Source organism: Cyanistes caeruleus, chromosome 6, assembly GCF_971803275.1.
Source record: "Cyanistes caeruleus chromosome 6, bCyaCae1.hap1.1, whole genome shotgun sequence".
NCBI classification, from domain to species: Eukaryota; Metazoa; Chordata; class Aves; order Passeriformes; family Paridae; genus Cyanistes; species Cyanistes caeruleus.
In genome coordinates, this window is record NC_141706.1 from 44,533,053 (window position 1) to 44,553,621 (window position 20,569).

The following is a 20,569-nucleotide window of genomic DNA, read 5'->3' on the forward strand; positions in this document are numbered from 1 at the left end:
CAGCCATTTCAGAAAGAAAAAATTTTAGAAGAAAATTACCCCAGCCAAAAGCAGCACAATTGGCATTACAAACATATTTTCAAACCTTGTCTCCCACAATCACCAAGTTTGAATCATGTAAGCCCAACTATATTGAGACTTAAAACTACTGTTTTAAAACACTAACTCTGCTGTCAAGGCCCTTAAGAAGTCTTGGATTTGCATGCAAATCAAAGAAACAGCAGAAGTCAGTAGAGCCCCAGAGACAGAACCTTTTCTAAACTAGTCAAGAGAAGATTTAGAGCACATAAGCTCCTGCAACAACCACAACCACAGCATGCACTCTACACCATATGATGTGTCATGTACACTGCACAGATCTGCCATCTCTGTTTCTTTTTTTTTTTTTTTTCAGTATTTCTGGCTACATCACCCACTATATGATTCTGATAGAATGGACTAGGGATGGACTTTCAAAAGAAAAGCTCCTAAAATTAGCTCAGAAACCTTGTGGGAGTATTGCCTATAATTGGATTTGATTTTAAGATGCTTCCTCTTCTGCTTTTAGTTAAGCTTAGCTAGCTATACTAGAAAGAGTGATTCAGAAAACAGGTACTTGTATCTTAATCACAAAAATAAAAATTCAATCCAGAAAGGGCATTTACCCACAACTGCCACGCACATGCTTTTTAGCACAGCTGATTTTAGCTCTTTCAGTGGTTTCCTTGAAGATTTAAACTCTTTCAATGTTTCCTTCATAAAGTTCACCAGCAATGTTTCACAAAAATTTGGAAGGAAGAATAGAATAACCCTATTGTTGTACATATATCTAGCAATTTATGACAGAATAAAACCTTAATAACAACAACTGAAAGCATACTAAAAATATGTCTAACAACAATGTCAGGGATAAACATCAGAAGTAGCAGACCTTTGTTTAAAACATACCACAGGAAATATATTCAGCAGTTGGAATTTATGAACATTGAGTGTTTATTTAAAACACTAACCTAAGGCTATTGTGAAGTGACCAAAAGCACATATAGCTTTCTGCACTTGCAGAAAGACTACAGCAGAAAGGAATAAAATTCATTACCCATTTTCAAATTTTCCCCAAATTCTATGATTAACATATTTCAAAATTGTGAATTGATACAATAATTCTGTCTTTTCATTACTTTGATTTTGTATTCCTTATCTAAAACACATTCTCTGAGTACACCATTTTCTGCATCTCTACCAAAAACACATGCTTTGTAGTGGGAAGGAAAATCCAAAACAAGCCAGTCCTACACATGAATGATAAGAAGATGCAGAATCTACAAAACTTTCACTACTGATATTTGCCTGTTCTTATAGTTCTGGAAACAACTCCAAACCACTGTGCAAGAAAGCCTAAGTGTTGAACACTCTGTGCAGAGTGTTAGATGTAACATGTCAGATGGCTAGAATTCTTGTTTTTCACCATGATCTAAGAAAAAGAAAAATGATGTTAGGATAAACACTGATCATCACTGATGATCATGAGGTATCCCAAGTCAAAGCCACATGGACTTGCTGACCTGAGAACTGTGAAAGCATGTCAGACTTTGTCTTGAGAATCTACCACAAGCAGTAAAAGAACTCTAGTGCAGTAAGTGTAACTTCATAGATTCATGCAAAAGCTCTTGATATTTGGATGGTACAGTGAAGATTTGAACAGAAATATGGGAGGAGAGTCTTCTTTTGACATTTGTTAAGCAACAAAGAGGGATATGAAATGGTTTGGACACCAGGACTCTACTGTTTGAAGGGAGTAGAGGTGATCCTGAAACAGACTACAGTCAGTATCTGCAGTTACCAGGCCAGATTTAGCACCCAAAGGGGCAATGGTAACTTTTGAAGCAGTAAAACTGATACAGATTTCTTTTTCCTTGCAGTTCAACCAAAATGAGATCCCGCTAAAAGACTCAAGAATACTAATTTGGAATTACTCTTGAAGGTCACAGTTGAACTGTCAGCTCAATTTCTGGCATATTATCAATTTCAGACATATTACACACAGGAGGTTCAGGAATACAAAATGGACAGTGCTAAAAAATAAAGAAATTCTCTGTCTTGGGTATGCATGATTCTGCACCTGCAGCATAGATACACATACTGCAATCATTTTAAGAATGGATCCATTAGATGCAAATTTTTATTTATTCCTTTGAGGGGCAAAAATGTGTTTCTATCTAGTTATTTTGATTAAAAGGAGTTGTAGTTACTGAAGAAATGAGAGGCAGGGTACTAGTGGCTACAGTACTCACAACAGGATCTGGCAGAGACACCATCAGTTCTTGCTTTTTTACAATGCATTTTGTAGCTGAACCATGTGCACAGGTGAACATGCTGGAGGAATGGAGCTTATTTGGAGCTCATATTTTAGTCTTGCCTAGAACAGTTTCTGAGCTTTGAAAAAGGATTATGCCACAGAGATTCAGGGGTCAAGGCATCTGTGAAGGTTTTGGGAAAGCGAAGTCTGACATCTGATTCAGGAAGGAGAAATTGGAACTCATTCTCTCACTTCGTAGCTATGATGATGAGGTTATTGTCTATTCCAGATTAGACTTCCCTCTATCAATTTTATCTTGAAATTAAGAGTTGATTACATGATTTCTTCATAGATATTTAAATATGTAATTAATACACATAGTAAGTTATGTTAAATTTACATAGTAAGTTATGTTAAATTCAGAGGAACATTTCCCTAATGGCTTTGAAGTTTTTAATTGAGTCTCTGGATTAGCACCTGAATATTCAAGGAACACATGACTGCTGAGTCCATCATACTTTTACTTCAGTGACCATGAAAATGAGGACAAGTAGATCAAACTATGGCGAGCTTCTGTTTAACTACATGACGGAAACCAGCACAGCTGGAGTCAATTCTTAGCAAATTGATCAGAATTCCTTTACTTTAACTACAGCTTAACTAATAAATAGGCTTTCATAATTTTCTGTAATCAATCTAAATGTATCTTAAAAATTATGAAACATTTGATCTTGAAATGTTAATTAAATCTTAAGTATATAACTTTGAAGTATTTGTGTAGCTTATCTTTGTGCCAATTCGGAAAAGAATAACTATTTATAATAAAAACCCTGTAGAAGATGAATGTTCATAATTAATTTCCTATAAAAAAAATAGTGCTTTTTTGTTTTTCAAAATTCAGTATTAACTTTTGTTACTAGGTTTGTATTCTGGTTTTTGTTCATTTAAAGACATTTTTGCATCAACTTCTGGAACTAGTAGTAATCTCATTGAAAATCTGAAAAAAACTGTATGCATGTTGATGCTCTTCTTCTGCCATTTTTTAAAGTAAGCACACTTCATACAACAACCCAGACATTTTTCTGGATAGATCTGTTCCTTTTAAAGGGTTTTTCAAGTATTCTGTGAACAAGACAATCTTGAGTGAACATAACAGGCACGTGGAAGATCTAATGAAAATACACTCTTAAAAAACGTAATTGATCTGGCTTTCACCCTTTTTTTCATGATTATTTCTGCAGTTACAGACTGGAAAAATCTGAAAGTAATAGAAACGTCCTATTTGCTAAAATAAATGAATACATTGAACTTCTTTTTTTCTTCCCCCCTATAAGCCCATGTTGCAATCCCTCCTAAGGGAAAAAAAATAACAAGAAAAAGATGGAGTTTGAACTCAAAGCAAACATAAAAGCTTTATTCACAAAAAAAGTCAATTACACAACCCAATTTGTTTTCACCAGCAACCAAAGGAAAGCCTGGTTAGGATGTTGCAAGATCCAAACACCTTGGATCTACATGTTCCACCAAAGTTTATATTATAGATATTTCTAAGAAACAAACTAACAATTAGAGACACCTGTTAAAAGGGCCTGTGCTCTGTTCACACTTCATGTAGTATCTTAAAGTGACAGCATATTAAAATGTCAGTGCAATTCTTTTCCATTACAGAACTATTTTTAACAACAGAAAGTGCAATTAAATTGTCTGCTCCTAAGTACTTGTATATAACTTGCTTAGCAAAATGCACCAAAGTACATTGGTGCAGAAGGGAAAAATACCACATATATAAATTTTAGTACTAGAAAACACACAATGAAAAAAGATATGGACAGGAAAAAAAAAAATGGTAGTTATATTAACCTCCTGCCACATTTTTTGGTACTTCTTAAGCACATAATATGTTTCTTCTAAGACAGTTTTTCAATTTTAGATGTATGGGCCTGTATAGTAAAATAAATATTGTGGACAAAATAAATACAACCATGCTGAAATTATTCAAAACTTAGCATTTTGATTATGTGTCCACTACACAACTTGCAGTGGAACATTCTTTGACCCCTCCAGCACATAAATATGTGTCTAACTCATGTCAGAAGTACCCTGAGTGGGAACTAAGCCACATTATGAACCATACCTGAGAGAAGAGCAAGATAAGCACCTTCAAACAATTCCTACAGATCCTTTTTATGGGTATCACCCACAGAGTGAAGAAGCATTTACAGCACCTTTACTGTTAAATAAAGTTAAAGAAAAATTACAGCTTGATAAAGTGGATTGCTTTGGGGAAAATTCACTTTAAAAAACAGTTGTTAATTTATAAGAAAATTCCAACAAATATGAAGGTTTAAAGTTATCAAAACTGAATTTCTAACAAAACCCATTTCAAATATTCTGTCATTAACTGAAGATCGTTCGTGTGTCCAATACAGAGCATCTAAAATATTTCAGCCCCATTTCAATGTCCCGTGGAGTATGAAGGGTGCTACACAGTCTTGTGGCAGTGCCTGAGGGAAATGTGAAAAATCTGACTGTCTCTTAAAAATGCTGCATATTTTATCATTTATTTAAAGTCATAGACAGATATGACCTTCCAAAATGTTCATGTTATGACAAATTATCCACCACTATTGGGTTTACTGAATTGATTATTCTAAGCTACAGGACTCTGTGGAATAGATTTAACAATACTGTAATCAAGGGTAAATTACTTTTGCCCACCTGACCAACACATTGCCCCAAGTTACCACTTTGTAGCAGAAGGAACAAAATGAACTGTCCCCAGGTATTTTTGCTCACAGCCTTTGTTTTAATGGAATGAATATAAAATACAAGTCTTTAAGCTGTATTTCATGAAGAATCACATTTTCATCTGTATGACTTCTGCAGTTTCCCACTAGCTTTCAAAGAAGTAGCTTCATAATTTTGAAATCTGAAAATTTACTGAAAATTGATTGATGTATCTTTGAAAGACATCCTCTTCTAATATATTTGTCTTTTTTTTCTGAAATCTGTCTCATCAAAATTTTAGCTGACTAAATTTCTGTTTATTCTAAGTTTTATTATGCTCTGGATAAAAATCCTGGTTTATTTTTCAAATATGGAAGCATTCAAATACCAGGATTCAAGATATCTGTGTGCTCAGAAGCCAGCTTGTCTTCAGATAGAAAAGTAAACACTTTACAAAGGCTTGTGATTTACATTGTTCACATCAATTGAAATTTGGTGCAACTGCAAAAATTATGTCTACCAAGAGCACCTGTGAATTTGCCTCGTGCTGTAACATTTATGATTATAACTTTATGGTTTGTCACCCAAGACTCAAGTTTACATTATTCTTAAGCTATGTGATTAAATGGGAGGAAGAACTTTGGGCCAGACTTTTCAAAGCTGCTGTATGTATTTCCACTGCACTCAGGCTAGCCAAGAATACTGGAACTGTTGTAGCCCCAGCACACCTAACACAACCCTGTCCTAATTGGTGCAGAATTCCTATTAGTCACAAGGGTCTGTGCTGGCAGCCACAAAAAGCTGGATTGTAAAAGACATTCTGACCATTGACTTCTTTCCAGAATTACCTACTCCCATATAAGAGTTTGTGAGGAACAGGTGAAGCAAAGTCATTAATCCACCTTTACTCCATATACCACCTAAGGACTTCTGATTCACTAAGAAAATTTTACAGTGCCAAAATCTCCCTCAATGTTCTCTGACATGTCAGAATAGCATAAAAAGACAACAACAAGGCCTTGCTCTTCTTATTCAACTGGTCTGAATGCTGCTGTATAAATTTATTCAAAGGCTGAAAAGTGAGAAAGTGGAAATGTCATTATTAGTGCATCTAATTGATCTCAAAATTTGGTTTGGCTAATCAAGAAAAGGTTTCATGTAGCAGAATCAGCTGAATCTATGTGAATTATTAACCTTTTTCCACAGATGTGATGTTCTCTGGGATTTCATGTTGTTTCTAACAGATGAGATGCTTTTCATAGTACTCAGAATGCATATGAGCATGATACACCCACCATCATTCTCTTATTTATTTTCTGATGATTCATCAGAATAGTGGATGGAAAGTGTCTGAGTCAGTGAATTCAGCTCTTATTATCACAGTCAACTCTGTCATATATGCCTTTATAGGTCTCTAGTCCTAAGGAAGTGACGGCTACAAAAATGGGAGGCTTTTTGCCTCCATAGGACCTATTATCATGTATCAGAAGACAAAGCATCAGAAAGCCATCTATCCTAATATTTAGTCTTTGCCAACAGTCTAGAGAGGATCATCAGGCCAGTATACAGCAAGAGGACAAATATACACCCTTTGCATTTGCAGATGTCATGGTTCTGGACCTCAGGCTTCTTGTTAACTATGTCCTTGCTTTCTCCATCCAACTATGGGAATAAGTTTCACATATGGCACTGTACTTATTTCTTTATACAGGTTTACTTCCTAACTAGAGCACAACACTTCATGTTCCATTTATTTCATGCTGATCATCAGAACTGACTGAAAAAACCCCACATCTGCTTGGAGGGAGATTCAGTTTACTTCCTTCCATAGTCCTCCCTCTCTAACTATACTTCTTGCTGGGCAGTTTTGTTTTGTTTGCTTGCTTGTTTGTTTGCTTTTCAAATTTTCTTCTTTTTGTCGTTGAATTAGTTTTTGGCCAAGTTAGAGAGCTGAATCTGATGAGTGCAGGGCTGACATGAGAGAATATGATGCTCTTTTTAGTAGCCATGAATTAATATATCTGCTAAAGCTGTAATATGAAATTTCAACCCTAATTACATATTTCACAGAAAAGTCAACAGCTCTTTGTAATGTGCAGTCATTTTTCATAGTAATAACAGCAAGAAACTTCTGCAATATTGTGCAATTTTATTAACAGAGAACTTCAGGAATGCTTTATTCATTCAAATTTGGCCAAGTATTTAGATATTTGGTATGCAGAGCTGATAAATGACTACTTTGAAGAACAGGAACTAATATACCCATACTTTTAATGGTTTGATGGTTCTGACTCAGGATCTTCCACAATCAGTTGAACTGATGCAAGAGCTCACCTGAAACAGAACAGGGGGATTTACCCCTCAGTTTGTTCTGCCCTGTTCCCACTCACTTTTCATTGAGTGGTCCTGCTGCTTTCTCCCTGATAGTTCTGATGCTCACTGAACCCTTCTAACAAGCTGATACAATTCACAAATTCATGAGAAACTGTACCAATTAATCTTCCCCCAGGAGGAAATGTTCTATAGGCTTATGGAAAATGACAAGGTTCTGTAAGGAGCACTGTTGACAAGAGGGAGGCAAGAATCTTGTCTTTTTAGCAGCAATGAGCCACAAAATTGGATCATCCTGTTTTGTAAAGTTGAAAACTAAATTTCAGTATACTCCTAAGTTTTCTACTACATATGCCATATACTGTCACAATGCATTACCTGTGTAATAATGGAATTGTTAGCGGCTTTACTTCTTAAATATGTCAAGTTCAGATAAAATAAAACTTTGGTAAGAAAAAGAATGTATCTGAAAAGGAAAATGATATAGTGCTATTCATCTAAAAATACACCTTTCAATGATTAAATTAGGAAAGATTTTTACTTACATAACATTGTTGCATTATTCTATTCTCCTGTGAAAGTAACATAACATTCTTGCATTATTTTTATTTCCCCTGTGATGGAGCTCAAGTTCCACCTTCAAAGGAACATATTTGCCCATAACTAACTGAACTTCATTTTTTGAGATACAACACTATGACGCTTGTTCTGTCAGACAAAAGAGAAAAAATGGCAATCATAGAAATAAAAGTTTTATGTAACTTAGACATAGTAAATAAATATGCATACATCTTTGATTAGGATGAGGTTTTGCATTACAAGATAGCTGATCCAACAGCCTGCAGCCACTAGAAAACAAATACTTTTCAATAGCTTAATTTTCTGACACGCTATCAAGCCAAATCAATTTTCCCTGCAGTTTTGCAACTGCTTGATCTGGCATACGGGAAATGGTGGGACCAAACTACAAAGACTAGAAGGGTGCTGGGTGTCAAGGAACCAGGAGAAGGCCTAACTCTTTTAGTGTGAAACCACCCTTTCACCAGATCGAGTGTAACAGCATCCTCTAATGACAGCATGTACACACATGCCTTTCATGCATACCTCTACCACACAGCCACTGATGATCTGGGTCTGGGTTGCCCCCTTCTTGTCCTCATATTGCCTGATACACAATTGTGTGGGGAGTTAATTCAGAAAACCAAGCTGGTAAAAAAGAAACCCAGGCAGACAATGATTAATTGATAATTCTTCCATTGTGCTAGCTCTCTGAAATGCTGCGTGTCAAGGGGGCAAAGAATGCTAGTGTATGTGTCAAGGGAACACAAATTGAGCTGAAAATGTGGAACCGTGTTTTTAAATGAAGTATGCCTTCCTTCACTTCTTCTTTCTAAGATACAAAATAAATTTTAAAAGGTGGGAGTTTTTTTGATTTTGTTGCTGTTGTTGTTGTTGTTTGTTTGTTTGTTTGCTTTTCCTTTCCTAATCTGTATTCCAGTTTAGCAATTTCAAAACTAATTTCACCCATCCAGCTTGTAGCTGACTCACTCAGGAAAAGTGCCATGAGGTAGCAGAATAATCTAAAGACCCACTGCTCTTTACAGGCACTTTTTGATCCAATTCCCTTTTGTCTCATTCTCCTACCTCACCCCTTGTACCGTCTCTGGCTGATACCTGCGCTGACCTGATTCAGCTCACTAAGGTGCTAAAGAAAGAAGTATCCAATGGTTTCCCGGGGGAAACCGTCTTGATCTACCTTGCCACACCTGGGCAGATGCTGGATGGACAGCATGTAGCACTTGGAAATACCTCTCCCTCTGTTACAGACCCTGAACTCCACCACACAGGCACCCACCCACGGCACCTTCCCAGCGCTCTGCTGCCCGCCTCTAATGGCAGCCAGTGCACAGGGGACACACAGGTGCTGTTTTGCCCCTGCTCCAGACTTAGGGAAATGGATAAAATAGTACAAGAAATGGCCATATTTTTGTAGTTATAAAAAGTTAGCACTGCTATGGATCAGTAATCCAGTATGGAGATATGAGAAAATAGGGAGGGTCACAGCACCTCTGAGGCACAACCCCTTCTGTGTGCTGCTCTTCAGCTGGTGCCGCTGAGCTCTGCCCCTGGCTCAACTCGGGTTGTAAAAGCACAATCTAACCTACTGCCTTCTCACCAGGGAGTCATCAGCTTACTACAACAGCGCAGCAGCTAAAAACTTGCAAATATTTCCTTAGCTTTTTGTTGTTTCTTTTTACTCTCTTGAGATACACAAGATTATTTTGGAGATGGTATTTTACTTGCATCCCACTCAACATGAAGACTCTTGTTTCTCAAAACCCCCTCTAGACCTAGAATACACACTGATGCATCTGTTCATAAAAACATACAGAAAGCACAGTTCATAAAGATATTATCTCTCTTTTTATTTATTTATAGATTTACTTGGCACTTACTGGACTAATGCAGTTATTTTCGGGACATACATAAATAAAGCATTAAGAGCCAACTTCTCTGAGAGAATTATTGGCATTGCTACAGTTACATTGTGCTTCCAACACATACAGCTTTATTCTCTTGTATCCATAGCTTTGGAAAGCTAGCTCAAGTACAAGTAAGAAAAAATAAATGTAAAGAGGAGAAAATTTACTTTCTGTTTATTGTAATTGAAGTCATTAAACACTGATTTTCCATACTTGAACTATCTCCCACTCATTGCAGTAGATGAACAAATACTAATAAAATAAACATAGACAGTTCTTTCTCTCTTTCTTTCTTTCTTTCTTTCTTTCTTTCTTTCTTTCTTTCTTTCTTTCTTTCTTTCTTTCTTTCTTTCTTTCTTTCTTTCTTTCTTTCTTTCTTTCTTTCTTTCTTTCTTTCTTTCTTTCTTTCTTTCTTTCTTTCTTTCTTTCTTTCTTTCTTTCTTTCTTTCTTTCTTTCTTTCTTTCTTTCTTTCTTTCTTTCTTTCTTTCTTTCTTTCTTTCTTTCTTTCTTTCTTTCTTTCTTTCTTTCTTTCTTTCTTTCTTTCTTTCTTTCTTTCTTTCTTTCTTTCTTTCTTTCTTTCTTTCTTTCTTTCTTTCTTTCTTTCTTTCTTTCTTTCTTTCTTTCTTTCTTTCTTTCTTTCTTTCTTTCTTTCTTTCTTTCTTTCTTTCTTTTTCTTTTCTTTCTTTTCTTTCTTTTCTTTCTTTTCTTTCTTTCTTTCTTCTTTCTTCTCTTTCTTCTCTTTCTTCTCTTTCTTTCTTTCTCTCTCTCTTTCTGCCTGCCTGCCTTCTCTTTTCTTCTCTTTTTCCTTTCCTTTCCTTTCCTTTCCTTTCCTTTCCTTTCCTTTCCTTTCCTTTCCTTTCCTTTCCTTTCCTTTCCTTTCCTTTCCTTTCCTTTCCTTTCCTTTCCTTTCCTTTCCTTTCCTTTCCTTTCCTTTCCTTTCCTTTCCTTTCCTTTCCTTTCCTTTCCTTTCCTTTCCTTTCCTTTCCTTTCCTTTCCTTTCCTTTCCTTTCCTTTCCTTTCCTTTCCTTTCCTTTCCTTTCCTTTCCTTTCCTTTCCTTTCTCTTTCCCTTTTCTTTTTTCTTTTTTTCTTTTTCTTCTTTTTCTTCTTTTTCTTCTTTTTCTTCTTTTTCTTCTTTTTCTTCTTTTTCTTCTTTTTCTTCTTTTTCTTCTTTTTCTTCTTTTTCTTCTTTTCCTTTTCCTTTTCCTTTTCCTTTTCCTTTTCCTTTTCCTTTTCCTTTTCCTTTTCCTTTTTCTTCTTCTCCTTGCTTGAATTATTTTAAGCATGTTCCATCCATGGTTAGAAATCAGGCATGACACTGGCCTAATGCAAAAGTTTTGTCCATGGAGAAATCAGACATGACTACGGTCTACCCCTGAATGTGATCTTAATGTTTTATACCACTGACAAATCATTAACATCTGTTAATAACTCACCCAGCTGCTTTGTTAGATTGTTTTAAAAAAAAACTTATGTACACCATAGATGTCTCCAACTCATAGTCTAAGTAACCTTTCCCAGCTGCTTAATCCTTATTTAAAATCTTACTTTAAAATACACACATTTTTAATGATCCCATTTCTTTGTCTCCAGACAAAGTAACTGTGCTAACATCTGTTCATTTTCACTCCCCAATTCCCATCTTAAATACTTATTTTCAGCATGTATTTTTCTTGTAAATAGAATCCCATGTACTTTCTCACCTCCTAGTCCTTCATTTTCTCCTTTCCACTCTTGCTCTCATTCCACTCTATCCCTCATGATTTCTTTTGACTGATTATATTTTAAATACAGTATTAATACAGAGAAAAAGATTATTTAAAGAACTTCTTTGATTATCTCACACTAATTTAAGCTTGGGAAAAAGAAAATGGGGGCATGCCATGAATCTACTATGTCTAAAGGGAATAAACAAAAGGAAAGGAAACAATATGCAGTAAAGGGTGTGTAGGTAGTTGTAAGGGATAAAACTATGTAATGGAAATACTGGAACATTAGAAAAGACCCACTGGCTGTGAGAAGCAGTAGGCTATGCAGGAGCATTCCGAGGGAATTAGAGAGGACTTGTTACCAAGCACATTTTAAAACAGGCTCAAAAAAAGGTATGGTTTGGGACCAAGCAACAGGAAGAGGCAAGGAGAGAGGAGAGGGTGAGGGAAAGTGAGAAGGAGATGAAGCTGAACTCAGCAGTGGGATGGAGAGTTCTGAGTGCTACTACAGCAGTGGCAGAGTATGACAGACACAGGCTGTAGCACCTCATTTGGGAATGGGCCGTGATTTTAAGTGCTGGATTTTAAGACTGCAGGGGTCTAAAGAGTACATCTCTGGATAAAATGCTAGCAGTTCTGGTACCATTCCCCAAGGCCAAAAAATAGCAGGAGAATAGTTGAATAGATGTCCCATGTCCAAAATAAATAAATCAGATTTATAAGTGATGTACAAGATAGTTCATACTGCACTGAGCACCAAGACATCCAATGTTATTTCTTTCTCACTGTTAAGAGTATAAGGGGCACAGAGGCAATTTACATAACTCAAAAAAGGAACATTACCATAAGTTGCAGTAATTCCCTTTTTCACAGCAATAAAATAGCATGTCCTGAGACTGTGAGAATCTAAATAAATTATACACAAATAATTGAACACGTCTATTGTATTTAAGCCAATATAACACATTAAAATACTACAGGGTGTTTTCTCTACAAATATGGCTGAATTTTTCCAGATCTGTCAATTGACACACATATCCAAAATGTTTCAAACTGAATTTCATTTTTGTCATGAAAATTTAGTCATGGCTTCTCATTCATGTAAATATCCTGTTTATGTGTAGATAGCTTGAGACAGTACAAAGAAAATCCAAGTGCTTCTATACTGTCTTTAACTTCTTCAGTAGTTTCTAACTAGAGAAACAGACAGGAGTACAATGAATATATTTTGGAGGCTACTTAATCCTCGGTTCTTTTAATTTTTTTTCCTTTTCCCACTGTAGTGTAATGACAAAATAATTACTCTCTCATAACTCTAAGGCATGGTATGATTCTTCACTGTAACAGTTTTAGAGCTCTTTCATCACATTTTCCTGTTCTGTCTAGAAGAGGGTTATTTGTAGCCTCATATTATAAAAGGAAGCACTTTCATAAAATCAAGACAATAAAAGATGGAAGAAAAAATTTTTAGAGCTTTCTTGGGTTTAAACTGCAAGTGCAGAATGTACAGCCTGTGAAATCACAAAATACAGTCCACACCACTTTTTTGCAACTGCATCATGCAGACACAACTAATCAACTGCAGGTTTTTCCAGTGCTAGAGAACTTAAATATCAAGAAACTTCACTTCCTCTACCAAGGAAGATGCTGTACCAGTACAGTCAAATATGTCTGTGTGCATTTATTTTTTGAAGCATGTAAATACATAGATATAGGAGAGAAACCCTCAGGCTCTTGTCATTTTACAAGTTCTGCCCATGTAGTTGCCAAAACAAAAAGTAATGTTTAGAAATCCAAACATAGAAAGAATATTGTGCTATGTCATTAGAATGAAAACAAAATATACGTTTAAGGGATCTGAAACAAACTGTTCTAGCTCATTGTCCAAACTGGAGGAAAACTAAAATAAGCAGCAAAAAATTGTTAAGAGAACAAATGACTGAATATATCTTGCAAATGCCCATAGTCAAAAGGAGTGTCACTAGCAGGATGGATAATCAGTATGTCTTCTAGCATGATTACTATTTACTCCCCAAATAAGCTGCTCAAGGAATCATCTAAGGGTTCACCTAGACAGAGCTGTGCTTGAGGAATGCAAAAGATCTTCTCACAGAATCATGGAATTGTCTGGGTTGGAGGGGATCCAGGGATCATCAAGTCCTACTCTTAAGTGAATGGCCCATACAGGGATTGAACCCGAGACTCTGGTGTCATTGGCACCACACTCTAATGGGAAGATGCACCAAACCAAAGCTCTCTAACAAAATTAAATACTGCATCTTGAAGATAACTAAGGCCACTCCAAGTCAGCTTTGGTCCACCAGCCTTCTAGAAACCCAAAACATCCCTTCCATATCTATCTGACAAGAATTTATACAAGAAAAACACCACACGTTCTTTCTTGCCCTGGCATTCTCTTTCTTTTGCTCTCTCTAAGGTAGACTGTCCACTTGCTTCCTTGTCTCAAAAGCTTATCCCATCTACTACTGCCTCTCTCGATTCCCCTGTGATGATCTTGCCACTTCTTCCCTGCATATAGAGCCATTTAATTTCCTTCCAGTGCACTCCTAAAGTAGGTGACTATTTCAGCATCTGGAGTTGTCTTTTATTTCACATTATTACCCTAAAAGCCTCACAAACCAGGAAAGCATTCTTAATAGGTAAATAGAGATTAATGTTCTATCTTGAGCCGAAGGTGGACATGGTTTATTTTGTGAGTGTTAGAAATTTTAGGTTGTTACAGCTCACAAGTGACTCAAGAAGCTCAGGGAAGTTTCAGTAAATCCAGTGAAATGGCACAGACAACATGTAATCCAAAGCATGCTATCATCATGCCATGCTGTCAAGTGAAAACTATGATTTTAGGGTATTTCAGTCCAAAAAGGCACCTCCTATTCATTTAAAAAACTCGAGTAGATGGCTGAATGTGTAATCAAAATTAAAGCAAAGCTTGAGAGATCTGTAGCAGTCTGATTTGATGAAGCAGAAATTAAGTTTCTATCAAAGAAGGGATAGAATTATTTTAAAATCAAGAAAATATAGGTTATAGGTCTTCCAAAAATCTACACTGATTTGAAATAGGGGTATCATCAAGCAGTTCTGGTGTTTGATCACAAATAACACAATATCACATGAGGAGATGATGAAGCCACACTTACAGAGCTCCTTTTATCCTGAAGGATTTGACACTCTTTATAAAATATACATGTGGTATGCCTATGAATAACAAAAAAAGAAAAAGCATATAGGAACTGAACCACTTCGACCAGCACTGCAAATCAGAGCATCTGTTTAACAGTGTACATCAATACTGTTCTTTAATTCAGGGAAGGATTTAAATTGCAATAATATATCTAGCAGGAATTATTAGCCCATGTGCCCTTATTAATTCCTAACAGATTGTACATAGAAGGAAAAAGAAGGGCAAATTACAGAGCACTGGATCACACCCACATCCAAATTACTATAAACTGTAAAGTCCTCATTATAAAAAATTTGGATCTGTACATAAATATCCAAAGTATTTCAATGCTGAAATTCAAATGCCAAAACCAGAGCAAAAGTTGCAATATGCACACAAGCCCTGTGAAAAATTGTGCCAAAGGCCACTGATAATTGAAGGAAATCTAATCCCAGAGAAAAGTCTTGACATTTGGATGAAATAAGGACATTAAGCTGAGTTGGTCAGAGATTATTTGTACTCAGTTCTTTTTCTTCAAAATGAAAAAAAAACATTTCTCAAGAAACTATCACTTTCAATATATTTTTATGCACTTCTTTTAGATGACAATGGATGTTGTTCTCTGTATTTTCAAACAAAACCTTCTGTTTTTCTAGTCCAAAACTACTTAAAAGTCATTGAAAAGAAAGAAAGAAAGAAATAAAAAAAGGAAGTGAAAACTTCCAAAATCCAAAATTAATTACACAAAGTTTCATTGGCCATAACATATTGTTTTTCTAAGTCTTCTGAGAGTTCAACTGTTCATTCCAATACAGAATATTTTGGTATCCTGATAATTTTCCCAGGACAGGAAGACTATTTTCTGCTTAAAACTGTTACAAATCTAACTAGAGCAGTTCGCATCAAGAACCATGAACTTAACATGGCCTGATGCAAACCAAGCGAACTACGGTCACTTGGAAATGGTAACATTGTATAAGGACAATGAACTTTTCCTTAACCAATGTTTTTCAGAAACAAGCTCCACCTCTGCCCATTCAAACAAAAAAGACCAAAAATCAAAGAGGAATTAATGATATAAAGGAAGTAGCTCTTGCAAAATAACAGATGGAATGAGATCGGAAACACATGTAGTGAGCTGAACTTTTTTAATAAGACCAAAATGACAGAATTGGAACAAAGGAACAGAATGGATAAACATGCACACAAATCAGCAGAACAGTTGCTGACTAGAGATGGGTCTGTAATGCAGATTCCAAACCTCGATTTAGATCCCAAATTAGTTTTTAAATCTGGGCCTTTAAATTCATGATGTTGGTTTAGAATTTTTCAGAAAGAGATTTAAAATCTCCATCCTGACTACACAAAAATTTCCTCCACAGTTTCTAAGGTGAATTATTTGCCTTGTATTTTAAATGCTGATGTTCAGGATCACACATGAGACCAAAAGTCAGTCCATATGAAGATTCTGATCTAAAGCTGAACTATGTGAAGAGATATTTCAGTAGAGCAACATGGACTGCAGCCTCCCTGCCAGAGGTGAGAAACAGCTTTAAGAGAAAAAACAGGGATGTTGGATAGGTTGATCATGAAAACAAGATATACTTAATAACTTATTCTCCTGAGAAACTGAACTAATTTTTTTTTTAAAAATAATGTCTCCTCGGTCTCCTTTACTCATGGATTTTGAAATTGCCCACTCATCCCCATGTGAGAATGAGTTGTGAAGGCACAACTTTTTAGAAAAATAGAAAAGACTGTTTAAATATAGAGAAAAAAAAATCAAATGGAACTGTCTATTTAAGTTAACTAGAGAAATATTAAAAACTGCCTACTTAATATATGTTTCAATTGTTAGGACAAAGGTTACTCTGATGATTCTACTGTTAAAATAATAAACTAGACTTTTATATACATAGTCTTTTATATGGTGTTTGGCATAACGTCCACCTCTCTTTGAATACATTGTCCGGAAGTAAAAGACATAAATAAATACTAAATACTCCAGTGGTATGAATTCATCCATCTCCACTGAAGTCAACACAGATCTGGAGGACAAATTTGTATTATTGAGATGTGAGAGAAACCATCTTTCTTTCAAATATTTGTCTCAAAGTGTATAGTGATATCAAATTAAACCTAAAATGGAATAGAGAAGTAAAAAATTCATAATTCCCCTAACACTTTTCCTGTTTATTCAAAACATATTCAGACAATTCAACAATTTCAGATGTATTTGCTTTTCAAATGTTATGCATTGGAAAGTTTTTGATGTGTTGTTATTTTTTATCTTTTATTTGAAAACAGTCGTATATTTCTTCATTTGTGTTTTCTATTAAATTCTGTCATCTAGACAACTGTTAAAAAAAATTACTCAGTAGGTTTCCTAACTGCATAATACCAAGTCACATCCAAAATGATTACTTCTACACCAATATATGTTTCACAGTCTGTATGAATACTTGCAAAGGCAATTTTGAATTGTTTTCAGGAAGTGTATACTCACTAAAATTCTGCTGCATAAATATTGGTGATAATCAAAGAAAAAAAAAAAAAAGAACGATAGCACTTAAAAAGGGAATCAATTTATAAACCTAGGGAAATATTAGCTGAAATTGTATTTCTAGTAGTTCTGATTTTCTAACATGACCAATGATTGCATGCATTTTTTGAGGTGTTAAATTGCAAGAGGAAGGAAAATTCTATGTTAGTGCATTTAGTTCAAAGTCATGGAGCTCCTGAAAACATCATTTTATGCCAGTAACCCAGTACTAGGGAAATGGAAAAAGAAACTGCTTGGGGGTTTTTTCCCCCTGAGAAGTCAGATTACCTCAGAACATAAACTGGAACTGACAGATCACAGTAGCATCCTCCAGTTAGCAGTCAGGCTTGCTTGACTGATTTCTCAAATACAATAGCTTTCCTTTGACTTTATACAGCTTCCTGTTACTCTCCCTTTCCCTCACCAACTATGCACCTGTGAGCTTCTGCATAAATACTAATTTTTCCAAGATAAAATGTTAAGTTCTGAATTTTGCATATTTGATTGAGCCAAAATATATGACACCAGGACGCAAAGTATAAACTCTACCTGGAAAAGCACTTTACTATTTTTAATTTTAAAGTAGTATATATGGCAATATCTTGACCTATGTACCATGACCTAGTATGACATTTTGCCATCCTTTGAAAGTCTCATGGATGAAAACAGCATTACAGCCTGCATTATGCTTAAGACACAAAAAAGACACAAAGTAAGCAAACCCAGCTCTTTATCCAGGGTAAGATGCATTTCTCCTCCCTCACTTTCTAGCAAAGAAAGATCACTGAGAGTTCTTAATTAAAAAATAGACATTTTGTGTCTTGGCTGTATCTGTACTGAAAAACTCTTGCTGCTGCTGTCACTTCTCATACATGGCCACACACAAAAAACTTACCAGACTTTGTATTTAGGAGGACAAGAGCAGAGGTTCAGTATTTTATTTAATGGCTAAGTTAATCATAAGGATAACTGATATATAAAATAGCTAAAACTTAAAAATTCAGCACATCTTTTCTTAATACTATCTCAATCTTGCAAATGAGAAAAGAGCTTAATTTCAAAGAATAAGTGGGATTCATAAAGCTAAAACAATGGATCATAGTTATCTTCCTCTATCTAGCTAACAGGAATTTCTTAGAGTAGTGATCTTTGGTGTACTAGCAGAGAAAAAATAAAATTATTTTCAGATGTACACTTAGGAAAAAACACTTCATTAAGCATTTGGATCCTCTATGTTTATGAGCATGTACTTATATATTGTTCCTCCCTTGATGTGAGCAGATAAACAAATCTAGCATTGTTACTGTAGAATAATAGAAAATTTCTAAACAGAGAAAAGACATTACAAAATGTCATAAAGGAGCCAAACCATTTTCCAGGGTTTCAAAATAATCTTTGACAGAAACTTTATTTTCTCCAATTTTTTTTATTAAAAACATACACATACACAAAATATCAATGGAGCACTAAGCCACCAATCTACTAGATGTGAGCCACTGACATGCTTCCTAAACTCCCTCAGAACAGAAACTTAGATCAATGAGATCACAATAATTTGAAATGGCCACAGGACACCAAACACACTTCTAGAAAAAAGGTAGGAAACTCAAAACACCATAAAAATTAAGCAAAAAATGGTGCTTTCATACATCCTTTCACCTAACCAAAAGGAAGAAAACCCTAAACCACCTAAATCACCAAAACTGTAATAGCTGGAAGCGATTAGGAAACAGTGGATTATCAATACCACGTTGGGAAAGATTAAGTACACAACAGTACTTAGAGGCACTGCAAGAAAGGAATGAAGTCAATGAAACACTATTAGAAAACATTCTATGTCCAAAGTTCAGAATTAAAACCAATGTTTCATTTGAACTTTCAAGGCCATCAAAGAATTAATCTGCCATAGTAAATTTAGACCATTACAAAATGAAAGGAAGAAGCATGATGTTAGGAACATAGAACAAAATGATGGATGAGATCAAAGGACATTCTATTCTTGGTTTTGTCATTTGCTTTCAAAATGTAAGTATTTTCAACTACTACCATCTGCTGAGATCTGCAGAAAAGTTATTGCAAAATCTGCATAATATCTCTCAATACATCCGCATCAACAAACTAGAAAAACTATCACTCGGGTGCAGCCCACTTCTGCAAAGTGCTGCAGCTAACTCAGTGGAGGAGTTAATGGAAGTTTCTTCAAATGAAGATATTTGTTTAATTGATTTATTTGATTCAGCCCCTCAGTTTTACTTTGATAGATAATCTGATTTCTTCTGCACAGCTACTGTGCTTTCCTTTTTTCCTACTTCTTTGTTTCTTCTAAAAATTCCACTGTTTATGGACTCACATTTCACACTTAGGGGTTTCCTAATTTTTATTACTTTTTATTATGTTTTTAAGGATTGTTACAGCCTCACAAACATCTCCCCACACTCTTTAATGCTTTACATTTCTGGATGTCGGATCTGAGAAGCCTTTTCACTACTAAAAGCTTGTAAAACTCAGAAAAATCTCAAAGAGACATGGGAAAATCTGTCCTTGTGTTCTGAGAGTCCACTGGTGGTTCCTACCAGAAAACTGAAAGTATGTCTGTTGACTGCCAGTACAGATGTGCAAATAATGCATTTTCTGACACATGATATGCGGCTTACACTAAATTATGAATGATCTACATTCTTAGTATAAAAACCCACAATTTCTAGTTCAGTACAAAGAGAAAAACAGGAAGAAATAAAACCAAAGCTTGAAAGCTATAGGAGAGTTATAGCACAAAGTGCCCAAACAAAATCACTAAAGCACATCCTTTGGGGACCACTTGACAGAAGAGCAAGACAGATTTTTTTCCCTTTTAAATTTGGTCTTGTATTCGTTTTGCTTGTACCCTGTTGCTTTTGAGCCTTTAATTTCAATCTTATGAAAGCCTTGTTTTAATAGCATTTTTTCAGTAGTACTTGGAAGGGCAGAGAGGACCCTCAGAACCACCAGGTGCATTGTCTCTACATCAACCAACACATCCACGTTATGAAGGGATACAGAGGGATTGCCTAAGCAAACTCCACACCCTGAGAAGGATCTGCAGCTCCCCAGCAGAGCTAATGCAGCTGGAGCCTGAATAAATGTCTCCTGGTGTTGGGCAATGACCACAGACTGAAGGCTTCCTTCTGTAAAAATGCAACCTGCAAAAAAACGCATCTCAAGGTCTTTGGCAAATCACAGAATGTGATTTAAACAGGAGCCAAAAATGCACCCACAAAAAGCTCACATCGGCTGACTGAAACTAGAAGTCATAATTGAGAACTTCAAGCATTTCCAGAGACCA

The 20,569-nt window shown here is 35.5% G+C and overlaps 1 protein-coding gene across 3 annotated transcripts in view; it reads right to left on the reverse strand.

Annotated features, from left to right (window-relative positions):
* SLC25A21 (solute carrier family 25 member 21) overlaps positions 1-20,569 on the reverse strand; it is a 236,191-nt gene that overhangs the window by 80,832 nt on the left and 134,790 nt on the right. The window lies entirely within an intron of this gene.